The sequence below is a fragment of the Triticum dicoccoides genome, chromosome 6A (assembly GCF_002162155.2).
Source record: "Triticum dicoccoides isolate Atlit2015 ecotype Zavitan chromosome 6A, WEW_v2.0, whole genome shotgun sequence".
In the NCBI taxonomy this organism is placed as follows: domain Eukaryota; kingdom Viridiplantae; phylum Streptophyta; class Magnoliopsida; order Poales; family Poaceae; genus Triticum; species Triticum dicoccoides.
This window is the reverse complement of record NC_041390.1, coordinates 528311171-528336378: the sequence shown is the minus strand read 5'-3', so window position 1 is coordinate 528336378 and position 25208 is coordinate 528311171.

Genomic DNA, 25208 nt, shown 5'->3' with positions numbered 1-25208 from the left:
AGCGGGAAGGGAGCCAACAATGGCGGGCTAATTTGAAGGGGGACAGCAAGTATCAACTATCCTGACAAAAGTAGTCTTCGCCTGCGCAAAGCTCTGGTGATGACGCCGTCTTGGGCTCCACGGTGACCTCCGTCTCGTAGTCCTCCTGGTCTTGGTCTTGTTGCACCAAAATGGCAACCTTTGCCTGATGCCTCAGTACTCCGCGGCTGCGCTTGCTCCCTTTGCACCAAAGAGGAAAGGAGGACGCTGCGCGGGCTGGCACCCGCCTGGCACCCTGAGTCGTCATGGCTTGCGTCACGGGCACCTCGCGAGGTACCCCGCCTTGGTTTCTCCGCCTCCTCATGAGCCATCCCGAGGAGGCCGCGCCTGAGGAAGCTCCACGTCGTCCGCCCCGCGAGGCTTGGCCCCTCGCGAGGGTCTTGAGTCTTGTGTTGATGAAGATGGGCCGTGCCGGGCCCCCTTTCAGCCACGCCGCGGGCCGCAGGCAGGCAAGTCTGGGGACCCCCGTTCCCAGAACGCCGACAAAAGTAAACTGGTGAAGGAAATGCAGTAAAGAAGAATGGACTGGTGGTGCTCGATGGCGACATTTGAATTTGGTAGACCAGTCGCCCTTTTGCCAAAGGACTACTTCTGGTTTGAGGGATTGTAACTTAACACGAAAGATAAACTCTCTTTGCCCTATTCTCCTTCAACTCAGAGATGATCAGACTCTAGTTGATTTTACTCATGGTAGGTACTTGTCAGCAATCTCCAAACCTTCGGACGACCTTTGCGGACCACAATCACTCTTGGTTTCTAAAGATCTTGCTCGGTAAGACAACAACTTTTCAACACTCAAGCCAACACCTATCCGTATAGAGAGTGTGCAGCTCTCAAGAGTAATACGTATAAGAAGTCTAACTCAGAACTACTGTGATGCTCAACCACTGTATAAGTTTGGGCTTTTGATTTTTCCCTCGGTGGATCTTAAACTCAAATCACTCGAAGAGGGGATGCTCAAATTAGTCTTCTTAGAAATCTTAAGCAGAGTAGCCAACGAACAACGTTGGAGCGGAGTGGCTATTTATAGCCACAGCCTTCCCTAAAGGGAAATGACCAAATTGGACATGTGGAGCAGCCAATGGACGAACGACATAAGTCCAGGGTCGGTAAGTGAGCATAATGGTAACATTACTTGCGGAGCAAGTAAAGCTAACTCCTCAGTTTGAAAGATATCTCCTACAGCACGAAGAACAACCTCTACTGTTGCCAGGTAATCATTCAAAGCTTAAAGAGATTTCTCTCGCATCTTTCATAGGTTTTGGGCTAAGCATCACAACAGATCTAAGCTTTGAGAACCTATACCCCTCATAATAGTACGGAGGTCTTATGACTCAAATAAATAAAAGAAGGACAATGAAATGAATACTATGTCTTCATTTTGTCTTCGACTTCCATTCACTGCAGTCATTTTCCTTTGGATAAAATCTCCGAACCAATTGCTTTACCTTAGCAATAATTTTCAAGTGGCTAACTCATTCACATCAATCTTCTCACCTACATGTCTTCAATACATGTAGCTGATTCTTCTCTGCAATGCAGATATTCTTCGGTGAAGTTCCTCGAACTTGACACTGGAGACAACATTCTCTTTGGTACTGCATGAACTATTTTTCTCTGTGTGCACTAGCAAACAAATCAGTCCATGCTTGTTTCTGTCAACAATCTCCAAAACAGAGGAGGGAAAGTATTGTGCCAACAATCTCCCCCCTTTTTGGATGATTGTTGAGAAAACAAAATTCATCAAAGGATAGATAAATGAATGAAATGGAATGCGAGGGATAATGAAGGATGAGAGATAATTACGAAGATAAAACACGCTCCCCCTTAAGGTATGCATCAGAGCATAAAATAAATCGGATGGTAGCGAGGTAATTCTTCGTATGAGTGACATTGACAAATAATCTCTTTGTGTTATCTTTCAATGCACTCGACAATGGCTGAGGTATTTCCTGTCACACACAATCTTTGAAAAGAAATGTGTTAGATAGAGTGAATACTTTGAAATGATTTGTGATGAAGGATAAGCCATGAAGATTTTCTCAGAAAACGATTTAAATCCACATGAGATATAAGTTCCCTGCAAGTTAGATATACGAGGGAAAACAGAGCAAAGGAATTATAGATATATTGCTCATAGAGGATATGCTTTAGACGAAGTTTTCCTACAACAAAGATGTTACAAAAGATAAGGGCAAGGAAAACAACTTGATAGATAGAAATAATCTTCTCTTGAGTTACAAAAGAAATAATCTGAAGCAATTTTATTCTTTTGTAAGGTTAGATATCGAAAGATAGTCATTACAAAATATCTAACCAACTAACATATGTAGAAACAAGGAGTGAGATATCTCGTTTAGAGAGGCATGATTTCCACTCCTCCTTGAAAAACTTTCACTTTCCCTGCATGATAGATAATAATCGAGGATAATCATTGCAAGGGAGTAAATTTTTGGTAGCACCTGCAAACATATAGTTGGAAGCAAATAGCATTGCATGGGGTTATTAATGGTACATGACGACCAAGTATATCAACACCACAAGCGGTGCTTTAAGTTGCAAAGCAAAAGTTCGACGAAACCAAATTTTTCAGAAGAAAAGAAAATGGCGAATGAAAATACCCTGCAAATAGCCCTTTGATCTATCACTCGATGTACCACTCCCCCATTTTGTCAACAAGTGTCAAAAAGGAAAGAGAATGCATACAAGGAACAACTCGCGCGAAGAACCCTCAGAACTGGAACTCGAACTGTTCAGAGAAGTGGAGTGAGAAATGGTCGAGGCCGAAGCAGGAGTTGCATATGCAACACGGGCTTCAGGATTTGCTTCGGGAGTAGCAACGCGAGGTGCTTCTGGCTTGTAAATGAACATTCCAACAATGTCTTCAATAACATCATCAGGTTCGACAAACATCATGTCAGTTGAGGCAGAGCGCTGAGGGAGCACTGGTGTTTGCCTTCGAATCCGAGGTACTTCGAACTGCTCCAGATAATCATATTCTTTTCGATGCCCTTGGCTGAAAGTTGCTTGCGAGTGTAATGCTTGTGAAGAAGTGTCCAGGGGCGCTTCTTCTATTCTTTCTAATATAAGAGAGCTTGCCGAGCATAATTATGAAGCAGATTTAATTCAACGAACATCTCCAGCTTTTATTTTCTACCGAGCTTAATGTGGCTCTCCAGAGCTTGCTGAGTGTGAAGACAAATCTCATATAGTGAAGGATTTCCTTCACTAGGAATTTCAACTTTAGCCTTCTTGACTTTTGGAACTTCAGCAGAAGCAGGCATAGAAGCAGAAGTAGTGGCATCCATTGGCATTTTCCCTTTGCCTATATTCTTCACAATTTTGAGCGTGTCACGGACAGGGGGAATGAAGACTTCCAGAACATATGGGCATTATAATTTTTCTTCAAGGAGCTGCTCAATGGCATACATGATCCAAGGAGCATATGGCTTTAAGACTTGAGGGCTATCAGCTACATATGCCAAATTTCGAATGAAAAGATCTGGGATATCAAAGCAAATACCCTGAGACATGGAAAGGAGTGCATTTCCCACGATGCCATTGATGCTTTCTGGCCTGTTAGTAGGAGTGAGAGAGTTGCAGAGGATGTAGAACAAAACTTTATTCTCATAGGCCAACTTCTTCTGGTTGATCTTAATGCATTCATCACCAACCAGCTTGGGGTCCATCAGCATATGCAGTTGAGCTTCGGACACTTCCCAATAGTGCAGCATGTGCTCTTGATCGGTATCAAATTTGCGTCGAGGAAGATTTAGCAGAGCCAAGAACTGATCTGCCGAGCATTTAATCTTTTCCTCTTCAGTCATCCATTCAAGGATCCATGTAGAACTATCTCCAAGTTCTCCTGAGATATACAGAGTGGCAACAAATTGATGAATTACTTCACGATTCCAGCCATGATTGAAGTGCGGAAAACTCTTCAGGAAAGCATGCTCAATTTTCTCAATTGTGTGATGGAAGAAGGGTAAGCTTTCAAGCTCAGCAAAGTTCAGAATCTTGTGCTTGAAGACGTGATTGTTCTCATATATATAGAATGCGAGCATAATACATAGCATGTTCTTTTGTCCAGAACCTAGGCAACAGGGATGTTCTCTCTCCTTCATACAGGCTAGTCCCAAAGAATGCAAGTTTCGAGAGGTGAAACTGCTCATTGAATGCGGGACCATTTGGACCATCTTTAACTGGGAACAAAGGAAATGTTTCCAAAGGATTCTTTAGTTGTTCTTCACTCACATTCCTAGTCCAAATATCATCAGGTGCTTGCACACCTTCTTCGATAGGCTTCAGTGGTGCATGAAGCTTCCCTGATTTCTCTTTGGCTGATTTCTTGGAAGAACTGGAATTATCATCATTTTTCTTTGCTAGAACTCCTTCAGTAGCTTTCTCACTTTCAGGCACTAGGGCCTTTTCTTTCTCTTTATTTTCTTCGATTGGGGGCACAACAGCTTCTTTCTCGGATGTCTTGGGTACAGCAGGTGGGACAACACTTTCACAAGCCATGGGCTCTCTAGATTTCTTTTCTTCTCTTCCAACCGTGAATCAGTGGAACGAGGAGCAAGATCAACATCCATCTGGGTAGGGGCACCAGATGATGTGACCGGGGTAGTTTTCTCTCGAGAAGAATTAAGCTCCCCCTCAATCTTGTCTCTCTCCTCCTTATTAGATCCAGAGGGTTCAGCTTGCATTTTCTTTGAAGGCGATGGGTCTGCCTTCTCAACCTCAATTTCTTCATCTGTTTTATCATCTTTGACTTGTTGCTCGGGCTGAGCATTTTCTTCATCAGACTTTTTCAGAAAGATATCAATAACATCTGGTGCTTGGGCAGCTGATGTAGGAAAAATAACTTGCACAGGCTCGGCTTGCTACATGGGTTCCTCCTCGTGAAGAGGTGAAGGTGGAATCTGCTCCAGAGGAGCACTTGAGTCAATAGGAGCATCATCAGTAGTGTGAGGGCAGCGATCCATGTTTCCTTTCGACTTTCCGGCTCTTGCTTTGTCCTTCTGACATTTTTCTTCTTTGATTCTCCTTCGAGCAAGTTCAGCCTAACGATCAATTTCATCATTCCTTCGGTCACACAGCTGAGATACTTCTGTTTTTAGTCACGAGAGCCAGTCAATTTTGTCATTTCACATGACATTGAGTGTCTTAGTGAGCTCAATAATTCCCTTGGTTAGATCTCTCCTTTCAGATTCAGTATGGGCATCTCTTCTTAACTGCTCGAGGATTTGCTTGTCCTTAACTGCCTGATTCAGCTTCTTCGTCACTTTCCTCCGCTCAGAGAAATGTTTTGTTACTATTTTGGTAACATCTTCAGGAAGTCCCGGGCTTTTCAAATCAACAGATTTTGTATCATAGGAAGCACTCTCAGTCACATCGATCATGAGATTGAAGTCATATTTTTGTTCCTCTGTGGGAGCACGAACACATGGTTTGGCCTTCTTAATGGTAGCTTCAGCTTTTTCTTCAGTTTGCAGCTTTCTCTTCAGTGCAGAACCCGAAGGTTTGTTATTGACTGGAGTAGGTGCATGTCTTGGTGATTTTCTTGTTGGGGGTGAAACTTTGCCTGATGAGGAAGTCTTGTATGGCTTGTTTAGAAGAGCATGTTGATCATAAATGGGTATTTCTTTGGGAGCATCTTCATCAGCTCATCAGACGAGCCGAGAGCAGCCTTCTTGGATTTCTAGGCCAGAGATTTCTTTCGGGAAGAACGTTCCTTCTTCTTTTGCACGTCTTGCTGAGTCAGCGCGACGTTTTAAGCTTCTACTTGATTTTTATTCATTCACCTAGCCTCTTGCTTTTCATTTGCATTTGCCCTCTGGGCAACTTCTTCAGGGAAATCAACAATGGTCTTGCGGGATTCAGGGTGAGCACTTGGTGGCTGAAGGGGCCCGACTTTCTCATCATCTGGGCAGAGGCAATTCTGAGCAATGCAGTCATTCCAAAGAGGTGTGAATGCAAACAGGATCTGATACTTTTCTAAAACGTTTTCGTATATGAATGATACGTCTCCAACGTATCTATAATTTTTTATTGTTCCATGCTATTATATTATCCATCTTGGATGTTTTATATGCATGTATATGCTATTTTATATGATTTTTGAGACTAACCTATTAACCTAGAGCCCAGTGCCGGTTTTTGTTTTTTCCTTATTTTTGTGTTTCGTAGATAAGGAATATCAAACGGAGTCCAAATGAGCTGAAAATTTACGGTGATTTTTTATGGACCAGAAGAAGCCCCCGAAGCAAAAGAGTTCGACCAGAAGAGCCATGAGGCCTCCACAAGGGTGGAGGGCGCTCCCTACCCCCTGGGGGCGCCCTCTGGTCTTGTGGGCTCCTCGTGGACCCCCTGACTTGTTCTTGACGCCAAAAATTCCTATAAATATAGAAACCCCCAGAAATACACCTAGATCAGGAGTTCCTCCGCCACAAGCCTATGTAGCCACGAAAAATCAATTGGGAGCCCATTCTAGCACCCTGCCAGAGAGGGAAACCATCACCAGTGGCCATCTTCATCATCTCGGCGCTCTCCATGACAAGGAAGGAGTAGTTCACCCTCGGGGCTGAGGGCATGTACCAGTAGCTATGTGTTTGATCTCTCTCTCTCTCTTGTGTTCTTGATATGGCACGATCTTGATGTACCGCGAGCTTTGTTACTATAGTTGAATCATATGGTGTTTCTTCACCTCTACCTTCTTGTGATGAATTGAGCCTTGTTTTTTGAGGTTTTGTTATGTTGGATTGAGTATCAGATTTGAGAACACTTGATGTATGTCTTGTGTGGGATACCCGTGGTGACCATGGGGTATTCCATTGACTCACTTGATGTATGTTTTGGCACTCAACTAGCGGATTCCCGAGGTGACATTGGGGTAATCTATGCATAGGGGTTGATGCATGTTTTCGTCCTTGTTTCTCCGGTAGGAATCTTGGGGCACTCTTTGAGGTTCTTTATGTTGGATTGAATATTCCAAATCTGAAGTTGTTTGATGCATATCATATAATTGACAAACGGATACTTGTGGTGCCATTGGAGTATCAAGGTGACATTAGGGTTGATTGATGTGTGCCATATGGTGTTATTTTACTACGAACTCTAGGGGTGTTTGTGACACTTATAGGAATAGCTCAAGGGATTGATCGGAAAGAATAACTTTGAGGTGGTTTCGTACACTACAAGCAATTTCATCTTATGTTCTCCACGACAGGAACTTTGGAGTGACTTTTGTCGCGCGTTGAGGGATTGCCATATGATCTAATATGTTATCATTGTTGAGAGAACTTGCACTAGTGAAAGTATGAACCCTAGGCCTAGTTTCCAAGCATTGCAATAGCATTTTCGCTCACTTTTACCACTTGCTACGTTGCTGGTTTTATATTTTCAGATTACAAAAACCTATATCTACCATCCATATTACACTTGTATCACCATCTCTTCGCCGAACTAGTTCACCTATACAATTTACCATTGTATTGGGTGTGCTGGGGACACAAGAGACTCTTTGTTATTTGGTTGCAGGGTTGTTTGAGAGAGACCATCTTCATCCTACGCCTCCCACGGATTTGTCAGCGTTCTGGGAACGGGGGTACTCAGACTTCCCCTGCCTGCGGCCCACGACATGGCTCCATCAATGGCCTGGTATGGCCCACCTTCAACATCAACAACACAAGACCCTCGCGAGGGGCCGAGCCTCGCGAGGCGGACGACATCAAGACCTCCAGAAGGAGAGGCCTCCTCGGGCTGGCTCCTGAGGAGCGGAGATCTGAATGCAAGCCTCCACCTCGTGAGGTCCAGATGATGCAAGCCATGACGATCAAGGCCAGGCGGGCGCCAGCGGGAGCAGTGCAGCAATTTCCTCTTTGGTGCTAAAGACGCAAGCGCAGGCGTAGAGTCCCAAGGAATCAACCAAAGGTTTCCATTTCTATGCAACAAGACCAAGACCACCAGGACGACAGGATGGAGTTCATCGCCGAGCCCACCACGACGTCACAACCAAAGGCTTTGCAGGCGAAGACTACCTTTTGTCAGGATAAGATGTACTAGTTGTCTCCCTTCGAATTTGGCCGTTGTGGGATCCCTTCCCGCCTTCATTTTGGGGGAAGAGGACCAAAGCCACTATAAATAGGGCCTAGCCACTGTTGGGGATCGTAGCAGAAATTCAAAATTTTCCTACGAGTCACCAAGATCAATCTATGGAGTCATCTAGCAACTAGAGAGAGGGAGTGCATCTTCATACCATTGAAGATCGCTAAGCGGAAGCGTTCAAGAGAACGGGGTTGATGGAGTCGTACTCGTCGTGATCCAAATCACCGATGATCCTAGCACCGAACGTACGGCACCTCCACGTTTAACACACGTACGGAGCGGAGACGTATCCTCCTTCTTGATCCAGCAAGAGGGGAGGAGAAGTTGATGGAGATCTAGCAGCACGACGGCGTGGTGGTGGAAGTAGAGGGATCCCGGCAGGGCTTCGCCAAGCACAAGCGGGGAGGAAGAGGTGTCACGGGAGGGAGGGAGGCGCCAGGGCTACAGGTGCGGCTGCCCTCCCTCCCCTCCACTATATATAGGGGCCTAGGGGGGCGCCGGCCCCTTGTAGATCCCATCGAGGGAGGGGGCGGCAGCCCTAGGGGTGGCTTGGCCTCCAAGCCAAGTGGAGGCGCCCCCACCCCTTAGGGTTTCCAACCCTAGGCGCATGGGAGGCCCAAGGGGGGGCGCACCAGACCACCATGGGCTGGTTCCCACGCCCCTTCAGCCCATGGGGCCCTCCAGGATAGGTGGCCCCACCCGGTGGACCCTCGGGACCCTTCCGGTGGTCCTGGTACAATACCGATGACTCCCGAAACTCTCCCGGTGGCCGAAACTGGACTTCCTATATATAAATCTTTACCTCCGGACCATTCCGGAACTCCTCGTGACGTTCGGTATCTCATCCGGGACTCCGAACAACTTTCGGTTAACCGCATACTAATATCTCTACAACTCTAGCGTCACCGAACCTTAAGTGTGTAGACCCTACGGGTTCGGGACACATGTAGACATGACCGAGACAACTCTCCGGTCAATAACCAACAGCGGGATCTGGATACCCATGTTGGCTCCCACATGCTCCACGATGATCTCATCGGATGAACCATGATGTCGAGGATTCAATCAATCCCGTACTCAATTCCCTTTGTCTATCGGTACAATACTTGCCCGAGATTCGATCGTCGGTATCCCGGTACCTCGTTCAATCTCGTTACCGGCAAGTCTCTTTACTTGTTCCGTAACACATCATCCCGTGATCAACTCCTTGGTCACATTGTGCACATTATGATGATGTCCTACCGAGTGGGCCTAGAGATACCTCTCTGTTACACGGAGTGACAAATCCCAGTGTCGATTCGTGCCAACCCAACAGACACTTTCGGAGATACCCGCAGTGCACCTTTATAGCCACCCAGTTACGTTGTGACGTTTGGCGCACCCAAAGAATTCCTACGACATCCGGGAGTTGCACAATCTCATGGTCTAAGGAAATGATATTTGACATTAGAAAAGCTTTAGCATACGAACTACACGATCTTGTGCTAGGCTTAGGATTGGGTCTTGTCCATAACATCATTCTCCTAATGATGTGATCCCGTTATCAATGACATCCAATGTCCATGGTCAGGAAACCATGACCATCTATTGATCAACGAGCTAGTCAACTAGAGGCTTACTAGGGACATGTTGTGGTCTATGTATTCACACATGTATTACGGTTTCCGGTTAATACAATTATAGCATGAACAATAGACAATTATCATGAACAAGGAAATACAATAATAACCATTTTATTATTGCCTCTAGGGCATATTTCCAACAGCCACCACCGTAAACAGGGACGGATCATTCAGACCATCCTCTCCCTCACCAGCTCAAGAACACACCTCCTGAGGTTGTTCTTCCACTGTTCTAGTTCATCCACAGCCCACCTCGAGGCCAATCCACCACAAAGCAGGAGTAGGGTTTTACACCTCAAGGTGCCCTGAACCTGGGTAAACTGCCTTGTCCCATTTCCTTCCAGTTCATCGCGCTAGGCCATGGGATCGACGTGTAGGCAGATTGGGGAGGTTGAGTTCTTCGCACACACCCCAGAGTTTTAATCTATCAAGGTTCTGCGGAGCCCGAAATCCGGCAGTTGGCGCGCCAGGTAGGGGTGCATCGGCGCCTCTCTTCCTCCAGTCGATTCACCGCTGTTTCGCCATCCCCATGGCTAATGCTCGTCGAGTTTGTGCTGAGCGCCGGGCCACCCTCGCTGCCCGCGTCGCCCAGACGGCGCCCGCAGGCGATGGTTCCCCCATCGCTCTCCATAACCGTCCGCCAATGCTGCCACCGGCCCCGCGGCCCACGAGCAGCAGGCTTCATCGATGCAGCCCTCTGTGCGGCATGATGGGCGCACCGCCACTCCATCGCTGACTTCGGCGGCTGCTTCGTCTTCTAACACTCGTCGCAGGCTGGCGAACACGTAGGCTGTACTACTCATGGCACGTGAGCTCCTGCTCTATCGCCCGACCGACGACCTCTATGAGGATTTGGCTGGACTGCATCGCCGAGCTCGTCAACGCTGCTGGAGAGGCCCATGCACCATCCCGTTTTCTGCCTCCCCTGCCGCCTCTCGCGGGCGACGTGGCCCATGGTGCACATCCTCCACCTCCCAGGAAAGACGTCGTCCCGAGCCAAGGTGTGAGGCTCCACGGCGTGACCCGCCGTGAAGAGCGTTGGCGTGTGACTAGGAAAGCTGCCAACTGGTGCAGCGGCCGCAAGGAGAGGCGCGTGCGCTCCCAGCACCGCCGCGTCAAGACCGCGTGGCACCCGCGGTGGTGGTGCGCGAGCGCCAAGATCAGGCTCCACCTCTGCGATGGGCTCCCATGACCACGGTAGGATGCCACGCGTTCACCCCGGAGCTGCGCAGCGTCGTCTGGCCATGGAAGTTGAAGGCTGACCTGGCTCCGCACTACCACGGCACCCCCGACCATGCCGAGTTCCTACAGCTCTACAAGCTGAGCATCGAGGTGACCAGCGGCGACGAGAAGGTCATGGCGAACTGGTTTCCCATGTGTCGTGGAATTGTCACGGCAGATGTCCTCTTGCAAGGACTTAATCGTGGAGCCATCGCAACTAGGAAGCTTGAAGGGGTTAATCGGGACAAAGGACACGCGAGGTTTATACTAGTTCAGACCCTTGCGGTGAAGGAAGGCCTACGTCTAGTTGGGTTGGAATTGCTTGAGGTTTCGATGACCAGGGAGCGAGATACGCTATGCTCGGTTCTCGATTTGTTGTTTCTTACCCTAAGCCTCCAGCGGGTCGTCCCCTTATATACACAGGTCGACGCCCTATGGCTTACAGAGTCCTGGCCGGCTCATAAACAGTGTCCGGCTCGGTGACTAGTTACTTCTACCTTACAATACAAGTCACGCCCTCATGGCGATTTATCACCATGGGCCATAAATCGCCTGTGGGCCTTTAGACCCTTTACTGAACCGCCATCTTCACGTCTTGGTCTTGGGCTTCAGATGGGCTTCTCTTTGCGTAACCCGGCCCCTCCTAGGTAGCTTACATAAATAGTTATATCCTCAACATTAGGCCCCAGATTGATTTGAACCGGTTCATGTCAATCTTTAAAAACCTTATGAACTGGCCTTCAGTCTTCTGTTTTGTGCGGAAACTTTAACCCGCCGTGACGTCATCATCTGGATCAGGGTTAAATCTCCGTGACGTCATCTTCAATAAAACTCATATTTTATTCTGTCATATCCTCCAACGGATCTTTGCCTTTACTGACCATCCCAAAAATCGAGGCGTCGGGGTTGTTGTAAAATGATATTCCGTCTCCTCGTTTCTCACGGCGTCTTGGTCAGCCCTTCCTTATAAATAGATGCGACCTAGGTCTTTTTGATTTCCTTCAGTCGTCTTCCTCCTCACACCTCCTTCTTTGCTGCTCAAGCTCCGCCGCCGCCGCCACCATCGACCCCCTCGTCTTCACCGACTCAGGCCGCTGCATCACCCTGATCTTGACCAGAAAACGACGGCGACCCTCCGCAGTTCTTCCGCATCTGTGAGTTCCTCTTTTCCCCCTTCTTAGATCTGCATTGAAACCGTCTTGAGTTCGTCGTCTTTCATCACTGCCCGACGCAAACCTCCATTAGCTCTCACTTCCAATGCCTTGTTTAGATTATAAAAACAACTTAGAACTGCTGCGGAAAATGTTTGTGCTTATCCTGTATGAGAACAGATCTCATTTCCCTTGTTTTGGAAGCCTTCCGCGAGTATATAAACTTTTCTGTACTGTTTTAGATCTAGAAATATTTTCCTTTCTAGGGCATCGTTTGATCCAAAATAATGATTGCAACTTGTGAAACCTGTTTGTTCCACACTTAGCTAAAAAACTGCGTTTGTTGACTCTCTTTCAGCCATAGTAGTCCGCGTAGCCAGTTTAAGATAATACCGGCTGTCAGCACCGCTTGCCTCTGGTGATTTAAGAAAACCTTAATCATCTTTAATACCTGTAGCTGTTAAACATTATCACATAGTTACCTGCATGTCGTTAGGCCCCTTCTTAAGCCACCATCTTAAATAACCCAACAATGTTTATTCTCCGGGTTATAATAAACTGGAAAAATTTCCTTTATCTTGTTATAGGCTTCAATTTCCCCAATGGCACCCAAAGCTGTTAAACCTCTGGTTACCTGCAACTGGGTCCCATCCATTGTTACAGAGAACAAACTGTCTGAGTTTGTAAAGTCTGGCCATCTGCCCAAGAAGGATGTCATGTCTTATCGTGCTCCTGAACCGTCTGAAGAGAAACCTCAACCCAAGGAAGGGGAGGTGATCATTTTTACCGATCACATGAGCCAGGGATTTGCTCCTCCCGGTTCAAAATTCTTTAGAGACGTTCTGCATTTCTTTGACTTAAGACCTCAAGACATCGGGCCCAATTCCGTGTCAAATATCTGCAACTTCCAAGTTTTCTGTGAGGTCTACCTTGGAGAAGAATCCAGCCTACTTTTGTTCAGGGAGTTATTCTATTTGAACCGGCAGAATGAGCGTGCCAACGGACCCAGTCTAGAACTTGCTGGCATCTCGATTCAGCGACGGAGAGACTGCCTTTTCCCTTATGCTGAACTGCCGAGTCATCCAAAGGATTGGAACCAAACGTGGTTCTACTGCCAGGACACTTCTCCAGTTGGTGAAAACCCGCTGCCCGGCTTCCGTGCCTTGCGCCTTGAATCCAACCACCTGCTGCCGGACAAGTTGACTACTATTGATCGTCTGTCACTCACCCCCACTATTAGGAAAATCAAAGCTCTTTTGGGGAATGGTTTAGATGGCATTGACCTGGTCCGAGTCTGGGTTGCTTGGCGAGTGATTCCGTTAAGCCGCCGCCCCAGCTTAATGTGTACTTACTCAGGCGAAAAGGATGACCCACTGCGTCATAGTCCTGACGACTTACCAGATGATGCGGTGGAAGGTACAACCCAGTCTTTGCTGAAAGAGGGCACGGTGACTAGTAATGCCTTTGGCTTACTTCCTTTCTGCAAGAAGAACCCGACCCCTCCAGTGAGTTATTATCCTCCACAATTATCTTTATTATGTTATACCTTACCTTTACTCATAACCCTTTATCCTTATTCATAGGCAAATAGCGACTTCTGGAAGGTCAAGTATGACCATGAGGCTGCCAAACAAGCCAGAGCAGCGAAAAGAGCCAAAAGAAGAACCGCTAAGACTGGAACTTCAAGAAAGAGGAAACCCAGCGCCTCAGATATGATGAAACTGGATGATACTGAGGATGATGAAGAAGAGGCAACTCCTAATTCCTCTGACTCTTTTATCATCATGTTATTGACATTAATTCCTTTCAGGAGGATACAGGCAACAGCCAAGCTGTTGAAGAGGTAACTATAATCTCCTCCGACTCAGAGCCTTTACCGAGGTTGAAAATCCGAAGAGTGACCCGGAAAGTAAGATTTTCACATCCTTTAGCTTACCAAGACCCTCAATTTCTTTTGAAGCGACAGATTTATGAGAGCCGGAGGCAGACCCGGACCAGCAAAGACGCGGAACTCTCCTCCGGCTTACCTGATGTGACCAGGAAACGCCAGGCTGAGGTTATCTCCGATTTACGCCTTCTTTTTCCTTTGGCGGGTTTCATTCGTCAGCCTCTCAATTCTTCCGACTCCAACTATCAGGATATTTCACCTTCCTCCGGTGAGTCCATGCAGTCCAACATGCCAGCCTTCAAAACTGCTCCCGGGTAATATGAACTTGTTGTACCTTATGCCTTATTTTACTCATATTTTTTGTATTTAACCTGTCTACCTTTTCCACAGTGTGTAAGTAAAGCCCAACAAAAGGGCAAAAAAGAATAAGCCGCCCCAAGAGCCGGTTGTGACTGAACCAGAGCTGGGCACAACTGCTCCTGACGCCTCTGCTCACGAGCCGCCGCCTCAACCATCTCATGTTGTTCCTATATCTTCCTCTGACCCGCCTACTGAGCAAACCCTCAACGATTCTGGTAACCCGGAGGCTCCTAGCCCGCCAAGGCAAATGATCCGGAAGTTGAGATTCTCAAGACTCAGTTTGTTGAGCCGGCACAGCCAACTGTACTTGCCAAGTGTTCTAAAGAGGAATTGGTAGAACGCCGAAAGGCCAAGCTGGACGTCACTGACTATACTCATTTGAATATTGGAGAGATTGTCTCCGGCTATATCAATCAAGTACATAGCAGCCGTGACCTGGAAATTGACATGGTGAAGCAGATACAACAAAAATCTGAGGTATGACTTATGCTAGCTTTCTTTAACCATACTTACTGTACCAGCCCCCAAGTCTATTGCTTATAAGTAAATATGCTGTAGACTTTAGAAAATTGCCTAGCACTGCTTATCCGGCTTAGGAAAAAGACATTTAACCCGGTTGTAGCACTTGCGATACACATTAGCCCCCAAGTGCCCAACATCTTTGCTTGCAAAGTGCTTGGGACTTAATTTCCATGAGCCGGAGTAGTAATTGAAAGTTCTTCAGTATACATTAGCCCCCAAGTGTCAAGTACCTTTGCTTGCAAAGTTGTTGGGACTTAATATTATTTACCATAATCTTGACTACTATCCGGTGCAATGTAGGCCATCATAAGTCAATTTGAATCTGAGATTGTTGACCTGAAGAACCGCGTGGAAGCCCAGGAGATTGAAACTCAAAAGGCTAACTCCAAATTTGAATTCAGCGTCTCTGAACAAGAGAAGCTGAAGAAAAATTTTGAATCGGAGAAGAAAATTTGGGCTGATGAAAAGGCCGCACTGGTGACCCGGGCCGAGATAGCAGAGGCATCGCTTGCGGAAGCAACGGCCGAACTATCCGACTTAAAGCGCCAGATATCTCGAATGGTCTCATCAATCTTTGGTGAGTGACTTACTCAAACCTTAAATGACCATTTCAGTTGTTTCCTCTGACTCACCTTATGCTTAATAACGCAGGCCCCAGGAGCACAAATCTCAAGCAGAACATGGTGATCAAGCTGAAGGCGGTTTATACTCTGGTGGAACAGCTCTACACCGGGTCACAACATGCTCTGGCCATTGTGGCTTTATCAAATGATGTTCCCTATCTCCTGCAAGATGTGCTGAAGTGGCTTGCTATGCTACCTCAGCGAATCCAAGAGTTAAGACGAGCATCTGCAAGAGCCAGAGCTATAGCCGCATTGAGCTGGGCCAAGGCGTGGCTTCCAGAACTAGACCCCGCTGATATTGCTCTTGGGTATCCAAGTTTAAAGGAAGATGGCACCATGTTTAATGATAAGGATTTCACCGCCTGTGTGAAGGATATACATCCGGTGGCTACTCCTATTGGGAACGACACTGACCTCACCAAGTGTCAGCCGGGTTATGACAAGGAGAATCGGAGAATCCCCACGCCGCATTATGACGATGTCAGCTTGATCCCTCCAATCCGTAAGCACACCTTTGCTCCTGAAGTCGACCCAAACGGTTTAATAGATGATGAAGCTGAGTTTGAGGCCTTGAGTGGCATTGACTGGGCCTCATCATCCTTCCAGGACAAAGCAGCCGGCAGAGAGACGGAGAAGGATAACCCGGAGGCTTCAAATCAACCCCAAGAGTAGATTGCCAGGCGCCACCTGCTTATGTCATTGTAGAAAAACAATGCCGCATCATTCAGACTCGGGGAGTCTTGTAACAGAGTAAAAAATACCTTGAGTTTTGCTATGCCTTTGCGCATGCTTACGACCCTTAATACTTGCATAAGCCGCCGTCACTATGCACTTTGTAGTTTATATGAATCTGTTATGTCCTTTGCAGAAATACCTTGCATTGCCCTGTGATGCTTACGACTAATTTTTCGGCTTATATAAACCAACCCCTGAGGGTAAGTTTAACTCCTGAAAATTGGCACATACAAGTTCACCTGGTACTTAACAACCTGATGTAACCAATATTAATCCTGGAGGATTGTAATGTATTCCATTGTATTTTCAAGAGGGTCACAAGATATCCAATGTTGACACTCGTAAAATATGATGAACAAAATTCAAGGGTTTCTGATTCGAATACAATCAGTGAACCATTCCAAAGGGGTTGAGCTAAGATTCGGATATGATCTGTTAGCCCCCAGTGGCTGTGGCGATGCCGATCAAGTGGGTATCGACAGCTATGTTCTCTTTGGTTCGAATACGACCTATATTTGAACAGGAAGCCCCCAAGTGACCATAAGAGTTGTTTAATGACGCTGATTCGAATACGATCCACGTCAAACCCAAAATGGGTTAAGCTATGATTCAAATATGATCAAGAAGCCCCCAAGTGGGTTTGGCAGTATGCCGATCAAGTGGGTATGGACAGCTATGTTCTCTTTGGTTCGAATACGACCTATGTTTGAACAGGAAGCCCCCAAGTGATCACGACTAGATTCAGATATGATCATAAACTGGACCAAAGGAAAGCCGGATTCAGATATGATCCGCTTCTCCTTGGTTATCTCCACCACCTCACAAAGAAAACACATAAACCTTTTTTGGGAGTGGAAAAAAGGACAGAGGTCCTGCTTTATTGCTTTATGTAATATACATAGTATAAGTATATACACATTAGAGCCGACGGCTCAAGTATAATAAGGCTGAAGATGAGCGATATTCCACGGCCGACGGGTCTCCTCCTCCGACTTACGTGAGTCTTTGTGTTCCCGAACGTTGATAAGGTAGTATGATCCGTTGTTCAGATTCTTGCTGACCACAAAGGGTGCTTCCCAAGGAGGGGATAGCTTGTGCATGTCAGATTGATCCTGGATGAGTCGGAGCACTAAGTCGCCTTCCTGAAAAGGTTCTGGACTTAACCCGGCGGCTGTGGTAGCGGCGCAGGTCTTGCTGGTAAATCGCCGAGCTGGCTATTGCCAAGTCTCGCTCTTCATCCAACAGGTCAAGTGCGTATTGCCGAGCTTTTTCATTGTCTTCCTGAACATAAGCCGCCACACGGGGTGAGTCATGACGGATGTCACTTGGCAGGACCGCCTCTGCTCCATACACCATAAAGAAAGGCGTGTAACCCGTAGATCTGTTAGGTGTAGTATTGATGCTCCAGAGTACAGAAGGTAACTCCTCCACCCAACAACCCGGCGCCCGCTGCAAGGGGACCAAGAGCCGGGGCTTGATACCCCTCAAGATTTCTTGATTAGCTCGCTCTGCTTGACCATTAGATTGAGGGTGAGCCACAGCTGAAACGTCAATCCGGATATGCTCTCGTTGACAGAACTCTTCCATAGCTCCTTTGGAAAGGTTAGTGCCATTATCAGTTATGATGCTGTGTGGAAAACCAAAGCGAAAAATCACCTTTTTCATAAACTGGACCACCGTGGCTGCATCACACTTACTGACTGGCTCCGCCTCCACCCACTTTGTGAACTTGTCAACCGCCACCAAGAGGTGAGTCTTTTTATCCTTAGACCTTTTGAAAGGCCCGACCATATCAAGCCCCCAGACTACAAATGGCTAGGTAATTGGAATCATCCTCAAGTCTTGAGCCGGCACATGGGCTCGTCATGAGAATTTCTGACATCCGTCACATTTACTGACCAGGTCTTCCGCATCAGCATGAGCCGTCAGCCAATAAAACCCATGACGGAAAGCTTTGGCCACAAGAGATTTTGAGCCGGTGTGATGACCACAATCGCCTTCATGAATCTCACGAAGGATCTCCTGACCCTCTGTAGGTGACACACAACGTTGAATCGCTCCAGTGATGCTGTAATGATGTAACTTGCCATTGACAATTGTCATGGACTTGGACCGCCGGGCGATTTGTCTTGCCAAGGTCTCATCTTCAGGCAACTCTCCCCAGGTCATGTAAGCCAAATAAGGCACTGTCCAATCCGGGATAACGTGGAGAGCCGCCACCAGCTGTGCCTCCGGGTCTGGTATTGCCAGATCTTCCTCTATAGGTAACTTAATAGAAGGATTATGCAAAACATCAAGAAAGGTGTTAGGCGGCACCGGCTTACGCTGAGACCCCAGCCGGCTTAAGGCATCAGCCGCCTCATTCTTCCTTCGATCAATGTGTTCCACTACGTAACCCTTGAAATGTCCAGCCACAGCATCGACTTCACGACGGTAAGCTGCCATGAGGGGATCTTTAGAATCCCACTTTCCTGACACCTGTTGAGCCACAAGGTCTGAGTCTCCTAAGCATCTTACCCGGCTCAAGTTCATCTCTTTGGCCATCTGGAGATCATGGAGCTGGGCCTCGTACTCAGCTGCATTGTTAGTACAAGGAAACATAAGCCGGAGCACATAACAAAATTTTTCACCTCGAGGGGAAGTTAATACAACTCCAGCCCCCGAGCCTTCCAACTATCTGGACCCATCAAAGTGAATAATCCAATAAGTGTTATTGGGCCTCTCTTCAGGTGCATGTAGCTCTGTCCAGTCGTTGATGAAATCCACCAAAGCTTGAGACTTAATGGCAGTGCGCGGTACGTACTTCAGACCATGAGGCCCGAGCTCGATGGCCCATTTGGCGACTCGTCCTGTAGCCTCTCTGTTCTAAATAATGTCTCCCAAGGGGCAGAACTTACCACAGTGATAGGGTGACCTTGGAAGTATTGCTTCAGCTTCCGGCTTGCCATGAACACCACGTAAACAAGTTTCTGCCAATGAGGATATCTTTGTTTTGACTCGATGAGTACCTCACTGACATAATAAACCGGCCGTTGAACCAGATGCTCCTTACCAGCCTCCTTGCGCTCTACCACAATTGCCACACTGACGGCTCGTGAATTAGCAGCCACATATAACAGCAAAGGCTCTTTGTCAATGGGAGCCGCAAGAACCGGCGGCTCAGATAACTGCCTCTTCAAATCCTCAAAAGCAACATTAGCAGCATCACTCCAGACAAAGGTGTCTGCCTTCTTCATCAATTGGTACAGCGGTAGGGCCTTCTCCCCTAACCGGCTTAAAGCAGGCACACCAAATACACACTTCTCCGGGTTAAGCATCATTTTGAAAACCCAGAGATTGTCAAAGGTTTCTCTGAGATTAGATATCAAGGTTTCCGCCTCTCTGGATTTCACCACTATGTCATCCACATACGCATGAACATTGCGTCCAATCTGATTGTGGAGACAAGTCTGTACACACCATTGATAAGTTGCCTGGGCACTCTTGAGCCCAAAAGGCATAGACACATAGCAGAAGGCTCCAAACGGGGTGATGAAAGCCGTCTTCTCCTGGTCTTTAACTACCATCTTAATCTCATGATAACCAGAATAAGCATCCAAAAAACTCAAACACGCACAACCTGCCGTAGCATCAATGATTTGATCAATACGGGGGAGAGCAAAAGGATCAGCCGGACAAGCCTTATTTAAGTCCGTGTAATCCACACACATCCGCCAGGTGCCGTTTTTCTTGAGTACGAGCACCGGGTTAGCCAACCACTCCGGGTGAAAAACTTCGACAATGAACCCAGCGGCCAAGAGCCGGGCGACCTCTTCTCCTATAGCTTTTCGTTGCTCTTCATTGAATCGCCGCAGAAACTGCCTGACCGGCTTATACTTCGGATCAATATTAAGAGTGTGCTCAGCGAGTCCTCTCAGTACACCCGGCATGTCAGAAGGTTTCCATGCAAAGATGTCCCGGTTCTCACGGATGAACTCGATGAGCGCGCTTTCCTATTTAGGATCCAAGTTGGCACTGATGCTAAATTGCTTAGATGAATCGCCCGGAGTAAAATCAACAAGCTTAGTCTCTGCAGCCGATTTAAACTTCATGGCCGGGTCATGCTCCATAGTCGGCTTCTTGAGAGAAGTCATATCCGCCGGGTCAACGTTATCTTGATAAAATTTGAGCTCCTCTGCTGCACAGACAGACTCGGCATAAGCCGCATCGCCTTCTTCGCATCCCAGGGCCACCTTTCGGCTTCCATGCACGGTGATGGTACCCTTGTAACCTGGCATCTTGAGCTGTAAATAAACATAACACGGCCGCGCCATGAACTTGGCATAAGCCGGCCGCCCGAACAAAGCATGATATGGACTCTTGTTTTTTACCACCTCAAAAGTTAACCTTTCTGCCCTAGAATCATGCTCGTCTCCAAAGGCCACCTCTAGCTCAATCTTACCCACAGGATACGCCGATTTACTAGGCACAACTCCATGGAAGACGGTGTTGGAAGTCTTTAAATTCTTGTCAGTTAAGCCCATGCGCCGAAAGGTCTCGTAATAGAGGATGTTGATGCTGCTACCTCCATCCATGAGCACCTTAGTAAATTTATAACCACCAACCTGTGGTGCCACTACCAAGGCCAGTTGACCCGAATTATCAACCCGGGGAGGGTGATCCTCCCTGCTCCAGACAATAGGCTGTTCCGACCACCTCAAGTAACGAGGGACTGCCGGCTCAACAGAATTCACAGCCCTCTTATGAACTTTCTGATCACGTTTACACAAACTTGTGGTGAACACGTGATACTGCCCACTGTTTAGCTGTTTTGGATGACTCTGATAACCCAACTGCTGCTGCTGACCTCCTTGACCAGACCGTTGTTGATTATAACCACCCTGGCTTGCCTGAAAGCTGGATCCTGAACCGCCGCCCGGGCCATGAAAGCCGCTAGCTCCTAAGCCGCCACCTGGGCCTTGATTGCCATCAAACGTAATAGAATTCTTGAAAGCCTTCATGATTGCGCAATCCTTCCATAAGTGAGTCGCTAGTCGTTCCCGGGTGCCGTGTTTCGGGCAGGGCTCATTGAGTAATTGCTCAAGAGACGGGCCTGATCCGCCAAACCGGGGTGGCTTTCCTTTGCGCTTCTGATTGTTACCCTGTGCATTGGCCACAAATTCTGGGTTACCGTCCGCCTTACGCTTATTACCTCCTTGACTCGCCGGGTTATGCTGCTGACCCTTTCCATTGCCATTCTTCTTTCCCTTCCCTGTCTTTTCCTCATCAGACGCGGGATCCTTGGTACTATCAGAATTGGCATACTTGACTAAAGCCGCCATCAGCGTCCCCATATCGTTGCAATCACGCTTAAGGCGCCCCAGTTTCTGTCTCAGAGGCTCAAAACGACAATTCTTCTCCAGCATGAGAATTGCTGAGCCGGCATCGATCTTGTCAGACGAATGTATTATATCTTTGGCCCGGCGTACCCAATGAGTCATAGATTCACCTTCCTCCTGCTTACAATTTGTCAGGTCCACAATCGACATAGACTGATTGCAAGTGTCCTTGAAGTTCTGGATGAAATGGGTCTTTAGCTCTGCCCATGAACCAATGGAATTGGGTGGCAAACCCTTTAACCAAGAATGGGCCGTTCCGTCCAACATCATGGTGAAGTATTTAGCCATCGCTTCATCGCTAACCTCCAGCAGCTCCATGGCCATCTCGTAACTTTCAATCCACGCCCCAGGCTGTAAATCGGCCGTATAATTCGGCACCTTTCGAGGTCCCTTGAAATCCTTGGGCAGACGTACATTACGTAGAGCCGGTATCAGACAAGGAACTCCTCCGGTTCTAGTAGCAACACCCGCCTCAACAGAAGTCGTCGGGTAAGACGGTGAGACCTATTAGGCTGCTAGCTGAGCCGCTAGCTGAGCTGCCCGCTCGTCCTCCTAACGTATCCGATCCTGAACCGGGTTATACCCGCCGGGCTGGTTCCGGCGCTGAGCGGTACTTGACAAGGCCTCTGACTCCATGTGTCTACTGTAACTCGGGCTCCGGTTTTGACGAGGCAGAGCTAACCAGGGCGGAGGAGTTGAGTGAATCCTGTCCCGGCTGTAGGAGTAAGTCTCTTGCTGAGCCAGGGCTGTTTGGACAAGTTCCCTGATCTTCCGGGTTTCCACCGCTGTCGGATCATCACCATCTACTGGGAGAGCCGCCAAACGTGTGGATGCTGCGATTAAGTTCTCCATGGGGTTGGAGAAGTGACCCTGTGGTATTGGCACGTAATGGGGTGGTGCCATATTGCCGTGAAGAGGCGCCGTCACCGGAGGCTGTACTGGGCCTCCCGCTCTGGATGTCATAAACTGATTTGCACCTGGCGGGTTACTTGGGCCGGCCCCGGGTGTAGCGAAGAGATTCCGAGGATCATAAATCTGAGGTAAACGGGACTGAGTTTTCTGATGTCTCCTCCTCATTACCTCATTAGATGCGTTTAAGCTCAACATGAGCTGCAAGGCCTCTGCCTGAAGTTGCTACGCCCGCGCATCCAAAGCCACCCGTTCTGTTGCTAATCTAGCGTCTTCAGCTACTAAGGTTTCCTTGGCCCGGGCGATCTCATCACGAACCTGTGCCACCTCTGCCTCATGCTCAGATTGGTTCGCAGGGATGACTGTAACAGTTAACAAAGCCGTAAGCTTATCCATGAGATCCATCAGCACCTGAGCCGGTGAGCGCACAGGGCCTCCTGCCCCGGCTGCTCCTAACCCGGACGTTATCGCCCTGAGGCCGTAGAATTTTGTCCGGGTTGAGTACCAGCCATGAAGACTCCTGCCCATTTTGGCGACTCTGAGGGGTCCGGAATAGTGCTGCAATCGGAACAACCCCCAAGCACACCATCTTGAACTTGATACAGCGAATCTGTTGAGCCGGCGGACGAATCACCGTCAGAGAGGATGGCCGGATCACCATCACCTTCAGATCCTTCAGGAAGTTCACCTCCGTGGATGCAACCCACAAAGGCACGCTTCACGATGGGTTGAGCTCGGGCGGGTTTCGCACGCTGAGCCGTCTCGATGGGGTCGGTGCATCTGTCTGGCTCAGGGCCCGGCTCCCCAATCCGGCCGATGAAGACGTGAATTCCGCCAAAGGGGACCCGGTATCCGTACTCAATTGAGTCGGTGTCGATGTAGATCTTGCAGCGATGACTCTTGGTCATCCAGCCAACTGCGTATCCCTTGAGCCCTTCGAAGCTGCCCTTCAAGAACTCAAATCCACCGTGCGCTGGCCCCACGGTGGGCACCAACTGTCGTGGAATTGTCACGGAAGATGTCCTCTTGCAAGGACTTAATCGTGGAGCCATCGCAACTAGGAAGCTTGAAGGGGTTAATCGGGACAAAGGACATGCGAGGTCTATACTAGTTCAGCCCCTTACGGTGAAGGAAGGCCTACGTCTAGTTGGGTTGGAATTGCTTGAGGTTTCGATGACCAGGGAGCGAGATACGCTATGCCCGGTTCTCGATTTGTTGTTTCTTACCCTAAGCCGCCAGCGGGTCGTCCCCTTATATACACGGGTCGACGCCCTACGGCTTATAGAGTCCCGACCGACTCATAAACAGTGTCTGGCTCGGTGACTAGTTACTTCTACCTTACAATACAGGTCACGCCCTCATGGCGGTTTATCACCATGGGCCATAAATCGCCTGTGGGCCTTTAGACCCTTTACTGAACCGCCATCTTCACGTCTTGGTCTTGGGCTTCAGATGGGCTTCTCTTTGCGTAACCCGGCCCCTCCTGGGTGGCTTACATAAATAGTTATATCCCCAACACCATGGCCCTCAAGGATGGCACGTGCTCGTGGCTCCTAAACCTCCCGGTTGGATCGATTTCCTCCTGGGATGAGATGTGAGAGTGCTTCATCGCCAACTTCCAGGGCACTCGCGACCGCCCACTGGCAACGGGTGACCTGCGGGGCATCAAGCAGCAGCCTGGGGAGACCTTGCACAAATACATCCATCGCTTGAACAACGTTTTCCTCAAGATCCCCAAGGTGTTAGATGAGGCCATCATCTCAACATTCACCAATGGTGTCCGTGACATCAAGATGATGGAGGAGATCGCCATACACGAGGACCCGTGCACGGCTCTGGAGATGTTCAACATGGCGACCAGGTGCGCAAGAGCTGAGGAAGGACACCTCTCCCTCCTCGAGCTTCTGGAGGCTAACCCAGAAGACAAGAAAGCCAAGGCCAAGGATGTGAAGCGCAAGGCGCCAGCTGTGCTAGCGGACGAACTAGAGATGAAGCGTGGCTGCGACCACCCGGAGTAGTCGTCCAAGGGTAGCCGCCCATTCTGCATCTTTCACAATGTGCACAGCCACAACACCCATGACTGCCAGGAGCTCAGGGGCATCCGCGATGGGCGCATTAGTCGATGCCCCGAGCGCAACGACCGAGGCTACAGGCGTGGAGTAGGCCAAGGCGGAGGACGCTGGGACAACCGCGACCCCCGCCAGGACTAGCGTGATCAGCCTTGTGAGGACGGCTGGCAGGGCCAGCCTCGTGAGGGTCCCTGGAGAGATCAGCCTCGTGCGGACCGTCCTTAAGGCAACACTAGCCTTCCTCCACTGCCACCACCGCCAAGAAGGAATGATGACCATCACCAGGATGAGGGGGTGGCCTTCCAAGAGCCTCGTGCCATCGCGTCCATCCTAGGCGGCTCTCAGGCCCCGGCCTCCCATCGCATCTTCAAGCAGTTCTCCCGCGAGGTGAACGCGGCCCTTCCCAAGCTCGACGCGACGCGTCCACTCAGGTGGTCCAAGTACACCATCACCTTCGACTCCGCTGACCAGCTCAAGTGTGTGGCCACTGCCGGCATGATGTCTACTACACAAGCTTCTTCTTGTAGACGTTGTTGGGCCCCCAAGTGCAGAGGTTTGTAGGACAGTAGCAAATTTCCCTCAAGT